General features: G+C 39.3%; 1 pseudogene; it reads left to right on the top strand.

Annotated features, from left to right (window-relative positions):
• The first annotated feature begins 389 nt into the window (after nucleotides 1–389).
• Nucleotides 390–3,752, top strand: LOC118895315 (annotated as a pseudogene).
• Nucleotides 3,753–15,329: the final 11,577 nt, after the last annotated feature.

Below are 15,329 nucleotides of genomic sequence, written 5' to 3'. Positions count from 1 at the left end.
TGTGTGTTTATAGGAAATCTTAACTATTTTGGGATGCTCTGTCTGTAAGCCATAGAGGCACCATGGCTACATAAAGACACAGTGGTTACCTCACCTTACTTGCCATACCACACCCTTGAGGAAGATCTAGAGGAGTGCTCCTCAAAGTCTCAGAGTGTGCACTGTGGACTAGAGTTAGTTCCTGAACTAGTATTACCTGTCTGTGTCCAGATAATCATGGAAATTGAGAACAAACATTTAGAAACTTTTATAGCAATTTGATAGAATAATTTATGTTTGTTGCATTTAATAATAAAAATGCCAGCTTGCATTTTTGAGGTCTTTGTTCTTTTTAAAGTCACTTTCTAGTAATTAATTTTTATTGTATTTTACAAAGGTATTTGCTGGCGATGGACTGGAAAGAAAAAACTTGGCTTTCATCACAGGTAAACAAAAAAATCTGGATCTGGAGAGCATTTTTTTTTGGCCACACCGCGTGGCTTGCGGGATCTTATTTCCCTGACCAGAGATTGAACCCCGGGCCACTGCAGTGAAAGCGCCAAGTCCTAACCACTGGAGCCCCAGGGAATTCCCTGGAGAGCATTCTGGGGATTTAAGAAAGTGTCAAAGTTTTCATGACATTGGACTTGGCAATGAGTGGTCTCTTGGATATGACATCAAAAGCACAGGCAACAAAGGCAAAAATAGACAAATGGGACTACTTCAAACTAAAACTTCTGTGCATTAAAGAGCACAGTCAATGGAGTAAAAAGACAACCTTCTAAATGGAGATAATATTTGTAAATCATATATCTGACAAGGGGCTAATATCCAGAATATATTTAAAAACTCCTACAACTTAACAATAAAACATCAAATAACTTGATTAAAAAATGAGCAGAGGATTTGAATAGACATTTCTCCAAAGGTGATATACAAATAAGTGACACACCTATGAAAAGATTCTCAACATCTCTAATAATCAGGAAAATACATATCAAAAGCACAATGAGATATCACCTCACACCCATTAGGATGGCCACTATCAAAAAAACAGAAAATAGGAATTCCAAATCAGCTGTACTATTGTTCATTTTCAATGGCAATGTATGATGGTTCCAATTTCTCTGCATCTTTGCCAACACGTATTATTGTCCATCTTTTTAATTATAGCCATTTCAGTGGGTGTGAAGATTACTGATTTTTAAGCTAATCGGAATAATATGTTCAAAATGCAAATATGACCAACTCACTCCCATTCAATGGTCCTAATTTTTTTTTCAGAATAAATTCCAAAAGTGCAATATAACATAAGAAGCCTTCCATGTTGCTATCCCTACCTCCCTATCTCTAGTCTCACCATCTGCCACTTCCCTTTCCTGCACTTTATACTCTAGGGATATGAATTGTGTGAAGTTTTCTGCATGCACTTTGCTACCTCTAACCTCTGAAACTTTGTTTCTGCTTTTCTGTCTGCCTAGATTTTCCCCCCACCTTTTTGCCTAATTTTTACTCACGCTCTAATACTACCCAGGCATTCATTTCTCATGGAGCTCTTCTCTAAATCTCCAGGTGTTATTATCATTTTTTCTACTAGGTATTAGCTTATGAATGTAACAACCCTATGAGGCAGGAACTCTTATCCTAATTTTATGCATAAGGAAAATGACCCTTAGAGAGAGTGAGAGATAGAGATATTAGTAACTTGCCAAAAAGTCACACCGTAAGGGAGTGAAGATTGAATTAAATGCCATTCCTCTGTGCTCTCATAGCAGCCTCTGCACACATGGGTTCTTTTGTTTGTTTTTTTATTTTTAATCTTTTGGCTGTGTTGGGTGTTCGTTGCTGCGCACGGGCTTTCTCTAGTTGCAGCAAGCGGGGGCTGCTCTTCGTTGCGGAGCACGGGCTCTAGGCGTGCGGACTTCAGTAGTTGTGGCACACGGGCTTAGTTGCTCCGCGGCATGTGGGATCTTCCCGGACCAGGGCTTGAACCCATGTCCCCTGCACTGGCAGGTGGATTCTTAACCACTGCACCACCAGGGAAGTCCCACACATGGGTTCCTTATCTCATTACATTTATATTATCTCCTTATATCTCCCAATTCAATCATGCACTCATTTAACTATTCATTCTCCAAATATTTATTTATAGTTTACCACATGTCAGGCACCGTGGCAGGTGCTAAGGACATGACGTTGACAAGACAGATCCTATATGGGACCTCATTGAACTTAAGAGTCTATAGGGGTGTACAAATGATTCAACTAATGGATATTTGCTAGGTAGCAGGTAGCAGAGGGACCTAATCAGTAGTTAAAGAAGCCTGGAAAAAATGATCTTGAAGCTGATAAGGATAAGGATGACTGGGGAACATCTTAAGGATGACAGAGGATTAGTGAGGTAAACATCCTAAGATGTTTGGCTTGAGGGTGACATGTAGCATGTCATATAAGTTATCTCTTTTTTAAGCCCCAAAATTTAGTGGCTTAAGCAAACATCATCTGCTCATGGTGCCACCTTCTGCTCCCACCCCTGCCCCCCACCCTGGCTGCCACCCTGAGTCACTACCTGTGCAGCTCCGGCCACCTGGCTCCCTGTGCTAGCCACCAATATGTAACGCAGACATTGACAAGAAAGAGCAGTCTGAACTTGATCAAGGTTTGGTTGATGTTGAAGAAGTAGAAGAAGAAGAAACTGGTGAAGAATCAAAAATCAAAGCAGGTCAGCTGACTGTTCAGATGTTGCAAAATCCTCAGATTCTTGCAGCCCTTCAAGAAAGATTTGATGGTCTGGTAGAAACACCAACAGGATACATTGACAGCTTGCCTAGGGTAGTTAAAAGACAAGTGAACGCTCTGAAAATCCTTCAAGTTAAATGTGCACAGACAGAAGCCAAATTCTATGAGGAAGTTCATGATCTTGAAGGAAAATATGCTGTTCTCTATCAGCCTCTATTTGATAAGTGATTTGAGGTCACTTATGAACCTACGTAAGAAGAATGTGAATGGAAACCAGATGAGGAAAATGAAATTTTGGAGGAACTGAAAGACAAGGCCAAGATTGAAGATGAGAAAAAAGATAAAGAAAAAGAGGACCCCAAGGGAATTCCTGAATTTTGGTTGACTGTTTTTTAAGAATGTTAACTTGCTCAGTGATATGTTTCAGGAACATGATAAATATATTCTGAAGCACTTGAAAGATATTAAAGTGAAGTCCTTAGATGCAGGCTGGCCTATGAGTTTTGCCTTAGAGTTTCACTTTGAACCCAGTGAATATTTTACAAGTGAACTGTTGGCAAAGACACATAGTATGAAGTCAGAACCAGATGATTCTGTTCCTTTTTCTTTTGATGGACCAGAAATTAAGGGTTGTACAAGGTCCACATAGATTGGAAAAAAGGAAAGAATTGTCACTTTGAAAATCATTAAGAAGCAGAAACAAGGGACTTGGGGCAGTTTGTACTGTGACCAAAACAGTTTCTAATACTCTTTAATATTTTTGCACCTCCTGAAGTTCCTGAGAGTGGAGATCTGGATGCTGCTGCTGAAGCTATCCTTGCTGCAGACCTTGGAAGTCATCACTTTTTACATGAATGTATATTCCCAAGATCACTGTATACTTTACTGGAGAAGTTACTAAAGAAGATGATGATGATTATGATGAAGAAGGTTAAGAAGAGGATGAGAAAGAGGAAGAAGAAGGAGATGAGGAAAATGATCCAGACTATGACTCAAAGAAGGATCAAAACCCAACAGAGAGCAAGCAGCGGTGAAGCAGGTTGTATGTGGCCTTGAGGGTAACTTGCACTGATGTAACTTCTGCTTCCTTGGAAAGGAGGAATTTACATAACTTGAAAAGCCTATTTCAAGTTTTTTGTTGTTGTTTATTTGCTTGTTTTTGTAGCTTAAAATAAAAATATCAAATTAAAAAAATTTAAAAAATGATCTCACAGTTTCTGTGGACAGGAATTTTTTTTCTTTTTCTTTTCTTTCTTTCTTTTTTTTTTTTTTAATTTTTGGCCACACCATGCGGCATGCAGGATCTTAGTTCCCTGACCAGGGAAGAGTGGAAGTGCAGAGTCTTAACCACTGGACCACCAGGGAAGTCCCTGTGGTCAGGAATTTGGAAGTGACTTAATTGGGTAGTTGTGGCTCAGGGTCTCTCATGAGGTTACCATCAAGATATTGGCTGGGGCTGCAGTCATCTGGATGCTTAATAAATTTGGCTGGAGGATCTGCTTCCAAAATGGCTCACTCACATGGTTGTTGGCAGGAGGCCTCAGTTCCCTACTGAAACCATGCACCTCAGATTGGGACTTGAACCCACGTGCCAGGACTCGAACCCGGCCAAAACCCAGACTGGGACTCAAACCCAAGAGGCCGGGACTCGAACCCAAGAGGCCGGGACTCGAACATGGCCAAAACCCAAGGTCTTCCAACTGAGATCACACACCTGGTTTCAGGACTTAATGAAGCTCAGGTTCTTGATGTCTCACTGCAGAAAGAATTCAGTGAGAGATAAAGTGATAGGTGAGAAGTGGATTGATTTAGAGAGAAACACACTCCACAGACAGAGAGTGTGGGCCACCTCAGAAGGCAAGAGCAGCACCAGGGTATGGGGTTGTCAGTTTTTATAGGGGTGGGTAATTTCACAGGCTAATGAGTGGAAGGAGTACTCTAGCTATTCCAGGAAGGGGCCGGGATTTCCAGGAATTGGGCCACCACCCACTTTTTGATCCTTATGGTCGGCCTTGGAACTGTCATGGCGCCTGCCGGTGTGTCATTTAGCATGCTAATGTAGTACAATGAGCGTATACTGAGGCTCAAGGTCTAGTGGAAGTCGACTTGTCTGCCATATTGGACCCTTTTGGTTCTAATCAGTTTATGTCATGTCCTCAGGCTATGTCATTCTTTCAAAGGTTGTGTCTTGCCCACTTCCTTCCTGTTTCACTACCGCATGAGTCTATCCATAGGGCTGCTTGAGTATCTTTGAAATATGGCAACTTCCCCAAGAGAGAGCAAGGAGGTCACAATGCCTAATGACCTAGTCTTAGAAGTCATGCAACATCACTTTACCACATTCTACTCATTAGAAGTGAGTCACTAAGTCTAGCCCATATTTAAAGGGGAGAGAATTACACTTCAACTTTTTGAAAGGAGGCGTGCCAAAGATCTTGCAGACATATTTTAAAACCATCAAACATATTCAAGGAAAAGAAAATTCAGCATGGCTAGAATTAGAGTAAAAGACGAGGGTAATGACTGATGAAGAGAGGACTGGTGAATGATGACAGTGGAAAAATTAGCTGGAACCAGATTCCTAATTTCCCTATTAATCTTAGTGATTTAGTTTTTATTTTTAAGGCAGTGGGAAGACATTGAAAAGCTTTCTTTTTTATTTATTTTTAAATTTAAATTTGTTTTCATTTTTTTAATTTTTTGGTCATGCTGTGTGGCTAGCAGGATCTTAGTTCCCCAACCAGGGATCGAACCCGTGCCCCCTGCAGTGGAAGCGTAGAGTCCTAACCACTGGACCGCCAGGGAATTCCCAAAAGTTCTCTTTTTTAAAGCTTTATTGAAATATAATTCATAAACCATACAAATCACCCATTTAAAGTGTTCAACTCAATGGCTTTTAGTATATTCACAGAATTGTGCGTTTATCTCTACAATCAGTTTTAGAACATTTTCATTACCCCAAAAAGAAACCTTTAGTTGTTACTCATCCTCCCTGTCCCTAGGCAACCACTAATCTACTTTTTCTCTCTATACATTTACTTATTCTGGGCCTTTCATGTAAATGGAAATGTGGTACTTTGTGACTGGTTTCTTGAAATTATGTTTTCAAGTTTCATCTATTTTGCAGTATATCAATAGTTCATTCTGTGTTTTTTTTAACAAACATTTTATTTACTTATTTTTTGGCCTTGCTGTGCGGCTTGCAGGATCTCAGTTCCCTGACCAGAGACTGAACCTGGGCCACAGCAGTGAAAGTACCAAATCCTAACCACTAGACCACTAGGGAACTCCCAATTCTTCATTCCTTTTTATGGATGAATAATATTCCATTGCATGGATATACACATTTTATCTATCTATCTATCTATTAATTGATAGACATTTGGGTTGTTTCTACTCTTTGGCTATTGTGAATAATGTTGCTATAAACATTCATGTACAAGATTTTGTGTGGACATGTTTTCATTTCTCTTGGGTATATACCTAGGAGTGGAATTTCTGGGTCATGTGATAAATATATGTTTAAATTTTTGAGGAACTTCCAGGCTGTTTTCCATTCAGTTGCACCATTTTACATTCCTACTAGCAATGTATGAGGGTTCCAATTTCTTCATATCTTTGCCAATACATGTTGTTGTCCATCTTTTTTGATAACAGCCATCTTACTGGGTGTGACAAGGCATTTCATTTTGTTTTTAATTTGCATTTTTGTTTTAAAATGTAGATTTGGGGACTTCCATGGCGGTCCAGTGGTTAAGGCTCTGTGCTTCCACTGCAGGGGGAACGAGTTTGATCCCTGGTTGGGAAGCCCGGGATCCCACATGCTGCATGCTGCGGACAAAAAAATAAAATAAAATAATAGATTTTGTTATTATTCAGGTATGACAAGGTCAACAGATCAGATTGCCATTGAAAAGACAGCTGTTATGCTCAGAGATCCCAAGAGGAGGGGGCACGCCATGCCATGGCAGAGGAAACCACCAAGTTCAGTCAGGAGGGGAGGGGAATGTGGGTACGAATTTTATTGTGATTTCTGTGGTAAGCAACAAGAGAGGCTGGGTACGGTTTAGGATTGGCTAGGTTGAATAATTTCCATAAGCCCTGGGGTAAAGGGACTGCTCCTAGTTGTCTGGTACCTGGCCTGGGGGGAGTAGGATAGGGAAATAGTAGCCTGGAGTATAAGAGTCTGATAAAGAATGTGATTGAGGATTTGGGCTGTAGATTGGTTGGTTTGTCTATGAAAGGCATGCCTGCAGGCAAGTCGTTTTACTGTCTATAAAAATTGGCTAACCCCGGCAGGGGAGGGGCAGGAGCTTCAGGTCTGCAAGGTCCCAAAATGTCAGAGCATCAGAAACATACAATTCCCCTGATAGTTAATGTTGTTGAAACTTTTCATATGCTTATTGGCCGTCTTTGGAGAAGTGTCTGCTTAGATCCTTTGCCCATTTTTAAATTGGGTTGTCTTTTTATTATTGAGTTGCAATAGTTCTTTGTACATTCTAGCTACAAGTCCCTTATCAGATATATGATTTGTAAAAATTGTTTCCTGGGACTTCCCAGGACTCCTTGCTTCCACTGCAGGGGGCACAGGTTCAATCCCTGGTCTGGGAACTAAGATCCTGCAAGCCTTGCAACGTAGCCAAAAGAAAAAATAAATTAAAATTATAAATAAATAAATAAATAAAGGTGAGGGGTGAGATCTAGAGCACAGGGAATAAGTAGCCTTAGTTAGGAGAAGTTATGCTGCTCCCATGGAACCAAGAAGGCTGGCAGAAAGCATGAGTGGCCACGTAGGTAGGTTTACTGGCCCGCTGGCAGGAAGCTGATGGAGTTCTTCAAGGGAAGGCCATGGCTGCACCCTCAATGCCCATCACAGGGCCTGCTGTAGAGTAAGAACTCAGTAAATGTTTAATGAACTGAACAGGCTTGGGTTTCAGTCATGATTGCATCATGATTATATCACGATTTCTAGATACTACCTTAGGAAAGTTACTTACTCTCTGTGCCTCATTTTCTGTGAAAGTGCGGATAATAATCCCAGTCACTGAGTCAGAAACTAATATATATATATATATTCACCAAAATCTGTTTCCTTTTCTTCTTGGACACACAGCTAGATAATGCTTTGCAGTCTCCAGTTATGTTAGGCACATACTGACTGGCACATCATTGGCTCTCAGTAGATGTTTAATGAAAGAATATAACTACTGAGATATTCCATTATAAACTTTGTTGTGTCACCAGTTCTTCCTTATCTTGATCCAAGATGACATCTTGTCTGGCCATGGAGGTAGTTAAGACCAAATGAAAATTTCCTGTGGATGATCTGTTGTAAAGAATATGATTTGTTTTACACAGAACTAACTAACTAATGATAATTAATTTCCCCCTAATTATAATTCATGGAGAAAAGCAGGTGATATTCTTAATTCCCTGAATAGAACTGGAGGGAAGCAGTAGTTGTGGAAAACTTTTGCCAGAGTATTTCTCCCCCCACAGGTCCCCCCCAGTGTAATTTAAGGGTACACTATTATTAGAAGTAGTGTGAGGGACGCTGTGATTAGAGAATGGTAAAATGGAACTGCCGCTAACAAAAACTTGCTGACTACGGAGGTGGAGTGCTCTAGGGTTTTAGTACCTTAGATTAAGCTGTCAGTGATTCAGGTTTTCAACCTCAACTTTTCTGGTTTAATAACATGGTCAAGTCAGTTGCATGAATGCATTAAACAAATCCATGAATTCTCATGCCAACCAATTTCTTGTGCGAATAATATGTAAATCAGGATGCTAATTTATTAATTTACAATGATAAATGTAACCAGAGAGCAGGTTGTATGTCTTATCAGCTGCTTGATACACTCTTTCTTGGTAGGAAGATATGGGAGGCCATATAGTTATAATCAGAAAGTTTTCTGGTAAACTGAAATCTGGAGCAAGAAGAGTTAGATGGGTAATCTTAAAGGCCAGGATTATCGAATTATGGTAAGTGAATGTAACCATTTCAGTAGTAAGGACAGGCTTGCTAAGAGAGGGTTGCTTTTTCTCTACTGATATTTTCTTTTATGTGGCCTAAGCTAGAATGGTGTAACTCCTAGCTTCTCCCTATTCCTTTACCCATCCCAGAGTAGAGAGAGTGACATCTGATTGGTAAATTCAGGAAGAACAACTTAGGCATGGTTGCCTGATTTCCTCTCTTCTCTCTGGACAGTAAGGCTGCTCAGAGAGTACATACCAAGGATTTATGACTTACTTGGTCCAGTGTGTTACCCAGGGCTAATTTCTCCATTAGGCACAGTGGGCCCAGTGTCTAGGGGTCAGGATACTTTCAGGGGCCTTGAACATGTTTTCATTCAATTTAAAATGAGAAGGAAAAAAACGAACTTGTAGGCTAAAGAAAATGTTTTAATATATGGTATTAATATATTTTATTTATATCAGTGCAGTCATAAAATATGTCTTTAAATATTTTTTTATGGAAGAAGGGACCCATAAAGGCAGAAGTGCCTATGGCCCCATGCAAGACCCAGTGTGGCCCTGTGCTGCCTGTGGAATAGGGTGGGGAAGTCTACTTAACTGAGTTGTTCAGGTGACAGATCAGTTTGGTTCTCATAAGCTACAGCCTCCAGTTGGTCCTTACCAGTTCAGGAGATACTTGATCCATCATTTACCTTACACTTGCCCTTTATTCTCAATTTAGACAGAGAAGACCAATGCTATTTACTGGGCTCCCTGAAGACCCCAACATAAATCACAGGAATATATATTTACTGGGAATTCCCTGGCGGTCCAGTGGTTAGGATTCCAAGCTCTCAGTGCCGAGGGGGCGGGTTCAGTCCCTGGTCGGGAACTAAGATCCCACAAGCCCCGAGGTGCAGCCAAAAAAACCCAAACAAAACCAAACAGAAAAGGAGTATATATTTACTGAATTAAACGGAAGGAGACTGGAGAATTTGTGTACTGAGCAGGGCTACTCTGATCAATGCTGGTCAATCTCTGACAAATTACTGTTATTTAACTTCTCTTTTCTATGTTCCATGTAGCTGCAAATTCCTCTGTATTTTGGAATCAGCCAAAAGAAAATGAGGAAACTCCTTGACATCATCCTACAAACCATCCTGATTTGGAACAGGTATTTTCAGCAGTCCATCAAAGCAAATAATGAGAAATTCCTATGCCCTACCATGAACAAATGTCCAATGTAGGACATATTTTGAAATACGCACATCTATATGGGACCTAAAGTAAAATCTGGAACTGTTTTACATGTGACAAAGGCACTTATGTTAGGTGATATTACATTCAGAGAGCAAGTTGGAATGACAACATTTTTTCTAGGAATGATAATGTTTTTCTAGGAAAACAATATTTAATTTTTTTCCCTTATCTAGTTAACTTGATTAAAACTCTGGATATCTCTTTGAGTTTAAGTTTTAAAGCAATTAAGTTTTGATTCTCAAAATGATCGAAGTTTTGGGCTTCCCTGGTGGCGCAGTGGTTAAGAATCCACCTGCCAATGCAGGGGACAAGGGTTCGAGCCCTGGTCTGGGAAGATCCCACATGCCGCGGAGCAACTAAGCCCGTGTGCCACAACTACTGAGCCTGCACTCTAGAGCCCACGAGCCACAACTACTGAGCCCACATGCCACAACTACTGAAGCCCGCGTGCCTAGAGCCCATGCTCCGCAACAAGAGAAGCCACCTCAATGAGAAGCCCGCGCACCGCCATGAAGAGTAGCCCCTGCTTGCCGCAACTAGAGTAAGCCCGAGCGCAGCAACGAAGACCCAACGTAGCCAAAAATAAATAAATAAAATAAATAAATTTTTTTTAAAAAGAGATTTATTATAAGAATATAGTAATGTTTTTTACAAAGTTGGAGGTATCACACTCCCTGATTTCAAACTATACAACAAAGCTGCAGTAATCAAAACAGTATACTGGCATAAAAACAGATATGTAGATCAATGGAACAGAATAGAGAGCCCAGAAATGAGCCCACACTTAGATGATCAATTAATCTATGACAAAGGAGGCAAGAATATATAATGGGGAAAAGACAGCCTCTTCAATAAGTGGTGTCGGGAAAATGGGACACCTACATGCAAGAGAATCAAACTGCACTACTTTCTCACACCACATTAAAAAAAAAAAACAACTCAAAATGGATTAAATACTTAAATTTAACACCTGAAACCATAAAACTCCCAGAAGAAAACATAAGCAGTATATTTGACATCGTCTTAGCAATATATTTTTTGGATCTGTCTCCTCAGGCAAGGGCAACAAAGGCAAAAATAAGCAAATGTACTATATCAAACTAAAAAGGTTTTGCACAGTGAAGGGAACTATCAACAAGATAAAAAGGTCACCTACTGAATGGGAGAAGATATTTGCAAACAATATATCTGATAAGGGGTTATTATCCAAAATATTCAAAGAACTCATATAACTCTACATCAAAGAACCAAACAACCTGATTAAAAAATGGGCAGAGGACCTGAATAGACATTTTTCCAAAGACATTCAGACAGCCAACAGGCACATGAAAAGATGTTCAACATCACTAATCATCAGGGAAATGCAATTCAAAACCACAATGAGATATCACCTCAGAATGACTATTATCAAAAAGAACAAATAACAAATGTTGGCAAGAATGCGAAGAAAAGAGTTGGTGGGAATGTAAATTGGTGCAGCCACTATGTAAAACAGTATGGAGGTTCCTCAAAAAATTAAAAATAGAATTAACATGTGATCCAGCAATTCCACTTCTGGGTATTTTTCCAAAGAAAACAAAAATACTAATTTGAAAAGATATATGCACCCCTATATTCATTGCAACATTATTCACAATAGCCAAGATATGGAAGCAACCTAAGTACCCATAGATAGATGAATGGATAAACAACATGTGGTATATATATACAATGGAATGTTAGCCATAAAGAAAAGTGAAATCTTGTCATTTCCTACAACGTGGATGGATCTAGAGGGTATTATGCTAAGTGCAGTAAGTTAGAAAGAAAAAGACTTCACTTACATGTGGAATCTAAAAAACAAAACAAACAAACAAACAGAGAAACAGAAACAGAATCATAGATACAGAGAACAGTAGGTGGTTGCCTGAGGGGATGAGGGTGGGGGAGTGAGTGAAATAGGTGAGGGACATTAAGAGATACAAACTTCCAGGTACAAAATAAGTGAGTCATGGGGATAAAATGTAAGTGTGGGGAATATAGTCAATAATACTGTAATATCTTTGTGTGGTGACAGATGGTAACTAGACTTATTGTGGTGAGCATTTTGTAATGTATAGAAATATTGCACCACTATGTTGTGTACCAGGAACTAACAGTGTTGTAAGACAATTATACTTCAAAAAACAAACAAATTCATCGAAAAAGAGACCAGATTTGTGGTTATCAGAGGCAGAGGGTGGGGGAAGGGAGAACTGGATGAAAGTGATCCAAAAGTACAAACTTTCAGTTGTAAGACAAATACTAGGGATATGATGCACAACATGATTCATATAATTAACACTGGTGTATGTTACATGTAGAAGTTGTTACGAGGGCAAATTCTGAGTTCTCATCACAAGGAAAAAAATATTTTTTTCTTTTTCTTTTCTTTTATGTCTATATGAAATGATGAATGCTCATTAAACTTACTGTGGTAATCACTTCATGGTGTAAATCAAGTCATTTTGCTGTACACCTTAAACGTATACAGTGTTATACGTCAGTTATATCTCAATAAAAGTGGAAGAAAAAAAGAATATAGGAATTTTTTTAAATTAATTAATTAATTTATTTTTGGCTGTGTTGGGTCTTCGTTTCTGTGCGAGGGCTCTCTCTAGTTGCAGCGAGCAGGGGCCACTCTTCATCGCGGTGCGCGGACCTCTCACTGTCGCAGCCTCTCTTGTTGCGGAGCACAGGCTCCAGACGCGCAGGCTCAGTAGCTGTGGCTCACGGGCCTAGTTGCTCCGTGGCATATGGGATCTTCCCAGACCAGGGCTCGAACCTGTGTCCCCTGCATTGGCAGGCAGATTCTCAACCACTGTGCCACCAGGGAAGCCCTATAGGAATGTTTTGAAGAAACCGAGGGGAGGGATGCAGCTGGCTCCAGGAAAGACTAGAACCAAATTGTTGAGAGTCCAGACAATACTTTCTCTCTATCTCTCCAATCTCTCTTCTCTGCTTGTCTGCTTCAGTCTTCTCTCAAGGACAGCTTCCTTTTCTCCTCAGGCTTCATGCAGAATATAGTTGCCCCCAACTCCTAAGGTAACCCCATATAGGCTTAGTTGCACAAAAAAAACGAATCTCTCTAGAATCCCAAATATTTCACTCTAATTAATTTTTTTTTCTTAAATAGCAAATAGATTCTTTTGGTTCAAAAAAGGTACAGTAAAAAGTCTCTCCAGCCTCTTTCCTCTGGCTACTCAGTTCCCTTTCTCAAGGGCAACCAATGGTACCAGTTTGTTCCATCTCCTTCCAGAGAAATTTTATGTATATGTGATAAAATACATCTATCTATCTATCTATCTACCTTTCTCCTCTTCCCAATTTTTTACACTAATGGCAATATACCATACACACATTTTTTTTCACTGAGCAATTTATCCTGGAGATTTTACAGTATCAGCACTCAGAGAGTGCCATCATTCTTTTAAATTATAGGATTCCAAATTTTGGAATTTAATGTTGCAATAAAAAACCAGAAGTGTGTTTATAATGTACTTATAAGACATAAGACATACGTAAAATATATAACTTTTTAAGTTTTCTTTATGCTTTGCCTATTTTTTTTTTCTTCTGTTGGGTTGTTGGTCTTTTTCTTATTGATTTCCAGGTGTCTGTATATTAGAGGAACCAGTCCTTTGTCTCTGATATGAATTGCACTTTTTTCTTGTTTATCATTTGTCTTTTGATTTTACTAATGCTACTTTTTGACTTTGTCTCAATTCTAAAATTTTCCAGGAAGGGGCTAATTGTATTGAGACACCCACCCTTGGTTAATTAACTGTGGCCAGGAGTCATTTTTTAATGCCCTGAAGTCCACCCTATGGAATGGGGGTGAGTAAAGCTAAAGGGGAAATTGTGAACTAGGAGGTACCCTAAAAGGGGTCTACTACATTTCAATGTATAGAAGATGTTTTCTAGTCACTGGGTATATATCTCCTTGTCTAGGGGAAAAGAGTTCAGTTTTGGTGAAGATACACACCAAGAAACAGTCATCATTGCAACTGAATAAGAGAGAGATATGCAAATTGCTATGGTTGTAGATGAAGAAGAATTTCGTTGTGTTTGGGGCATCTAGGAAAACTTTACAGGAGAAAGGGCATTTGAACGGGTTTGTAAAGACATAGATGAGTGAAAATGAATGACTAGGTTAGCCAATGGCTCAACGTCATTGGAAGTAGGATGTATTGGGACGTGTGTGATTGTCACAAATGGAAGAGTAATGTAACAGACAGAAAGATGTCAACAGGTATGATTATAGAATGTAACATTCCCTTACTGGCAAATGATATGAAATCTTACAGTTACATAAGGCTGGAGCTACCCCAATATGCTTCTGGACTGAAGTATGGCTTCCAGTAAAAATTATTCACAAAGACACAGCACTGTGGTTGCTATCACATTTACAAAAGGATTATCCCAGGCATGAGGAAGCTGTCTTTGCCATCCATTCTGTAGTTCTAGTTATCTTAGGCGGCTTTTTTTTTTAATACTCTCTTTTGCCAATTCCATTTCTATCTTTCCCTGTCAAGTTTGGAGACTGCCTCACTGGCAGTCTGGCCATTCACTTATGGAGAAACTGGGTATAGCAAAGATAAAGTTCTCAAGAGCATCTCTCAGTGGATCTATGCTTGAGGTCTATTTGAAGTCCATTTCTGTAGGAGTGGCAGGATTTGGAAACTACACTAAGGGATTTGTTATTGTTTTTTCACCAGTGGATTGACCATTTCCCCCCTCATCTCTCCTCACCTCCCAGCTTGAGGTGTAGTATAATTGACAAAATTGTACATACTTAAAGTGTACAACATGATGATTTGATATAGGTATACATTGTGAAATGCTTATCACAATTAACATATCCCATCACTTCTCATAGTTACCTTTTGTGTGTGTGTGTGTGTGCACACGAAGAACACTTAAGATGTATTCTCTTAGCAAATTTCAATTCTTAAAAGTTTTCTCGTCTCCGTAGATGTTCTTAGTATCCTATTCCTTCCTTCGAGATATTTGTTTCCTCACTTTTTTTTAAAAAAAGGAGCACTTTATGCCTGCCTTTTTATAGATAAATAACTGCACAAAGAAAATTACTTTTTCTTCATGATTGAATCCATAATATCTGCAATTAATAACTACCATCTATTGAGCCTTTACTTTTACATGCTTTCATTATTTTAATTAATCATAAGTAGATATAATGAATGCATTAGAGAGATGAGAAAATTGAGTTTTAAAGGGCTTACTTTTCCCAAGGCCACAAAGCTTGCAGCTCCTGTTGAGTGTGGTAAAGAAATCTTTTATAAAGATAAGCCCACTGATATTATTTACTTTAGATAACAGCAATATAACTCACTATCCAGTTTCTACCAGATTTAAAA

This window comes from Balaenoptera musculus, chromosome 5 (assembly GCF_009873245.2).
Source record: "Balaenoptera musculus isolate JJ_BM4_2016_0621 chromosome 5, mBalMus1.pri.v3, whole genome shotgun sequence".
In the NCBI taxonomy this organism is placed as follows: Eukaryota; Metazoa; Chordata; class Mammalia; order Artiodactyla; family Balaenopteridae; genus Balaenoptera; species Balaenoptera musculus.
Note: the sequence above shows the minus strand (reverse complement) of the source record. Positions and strands in the feature narration are given on the sequence as shown.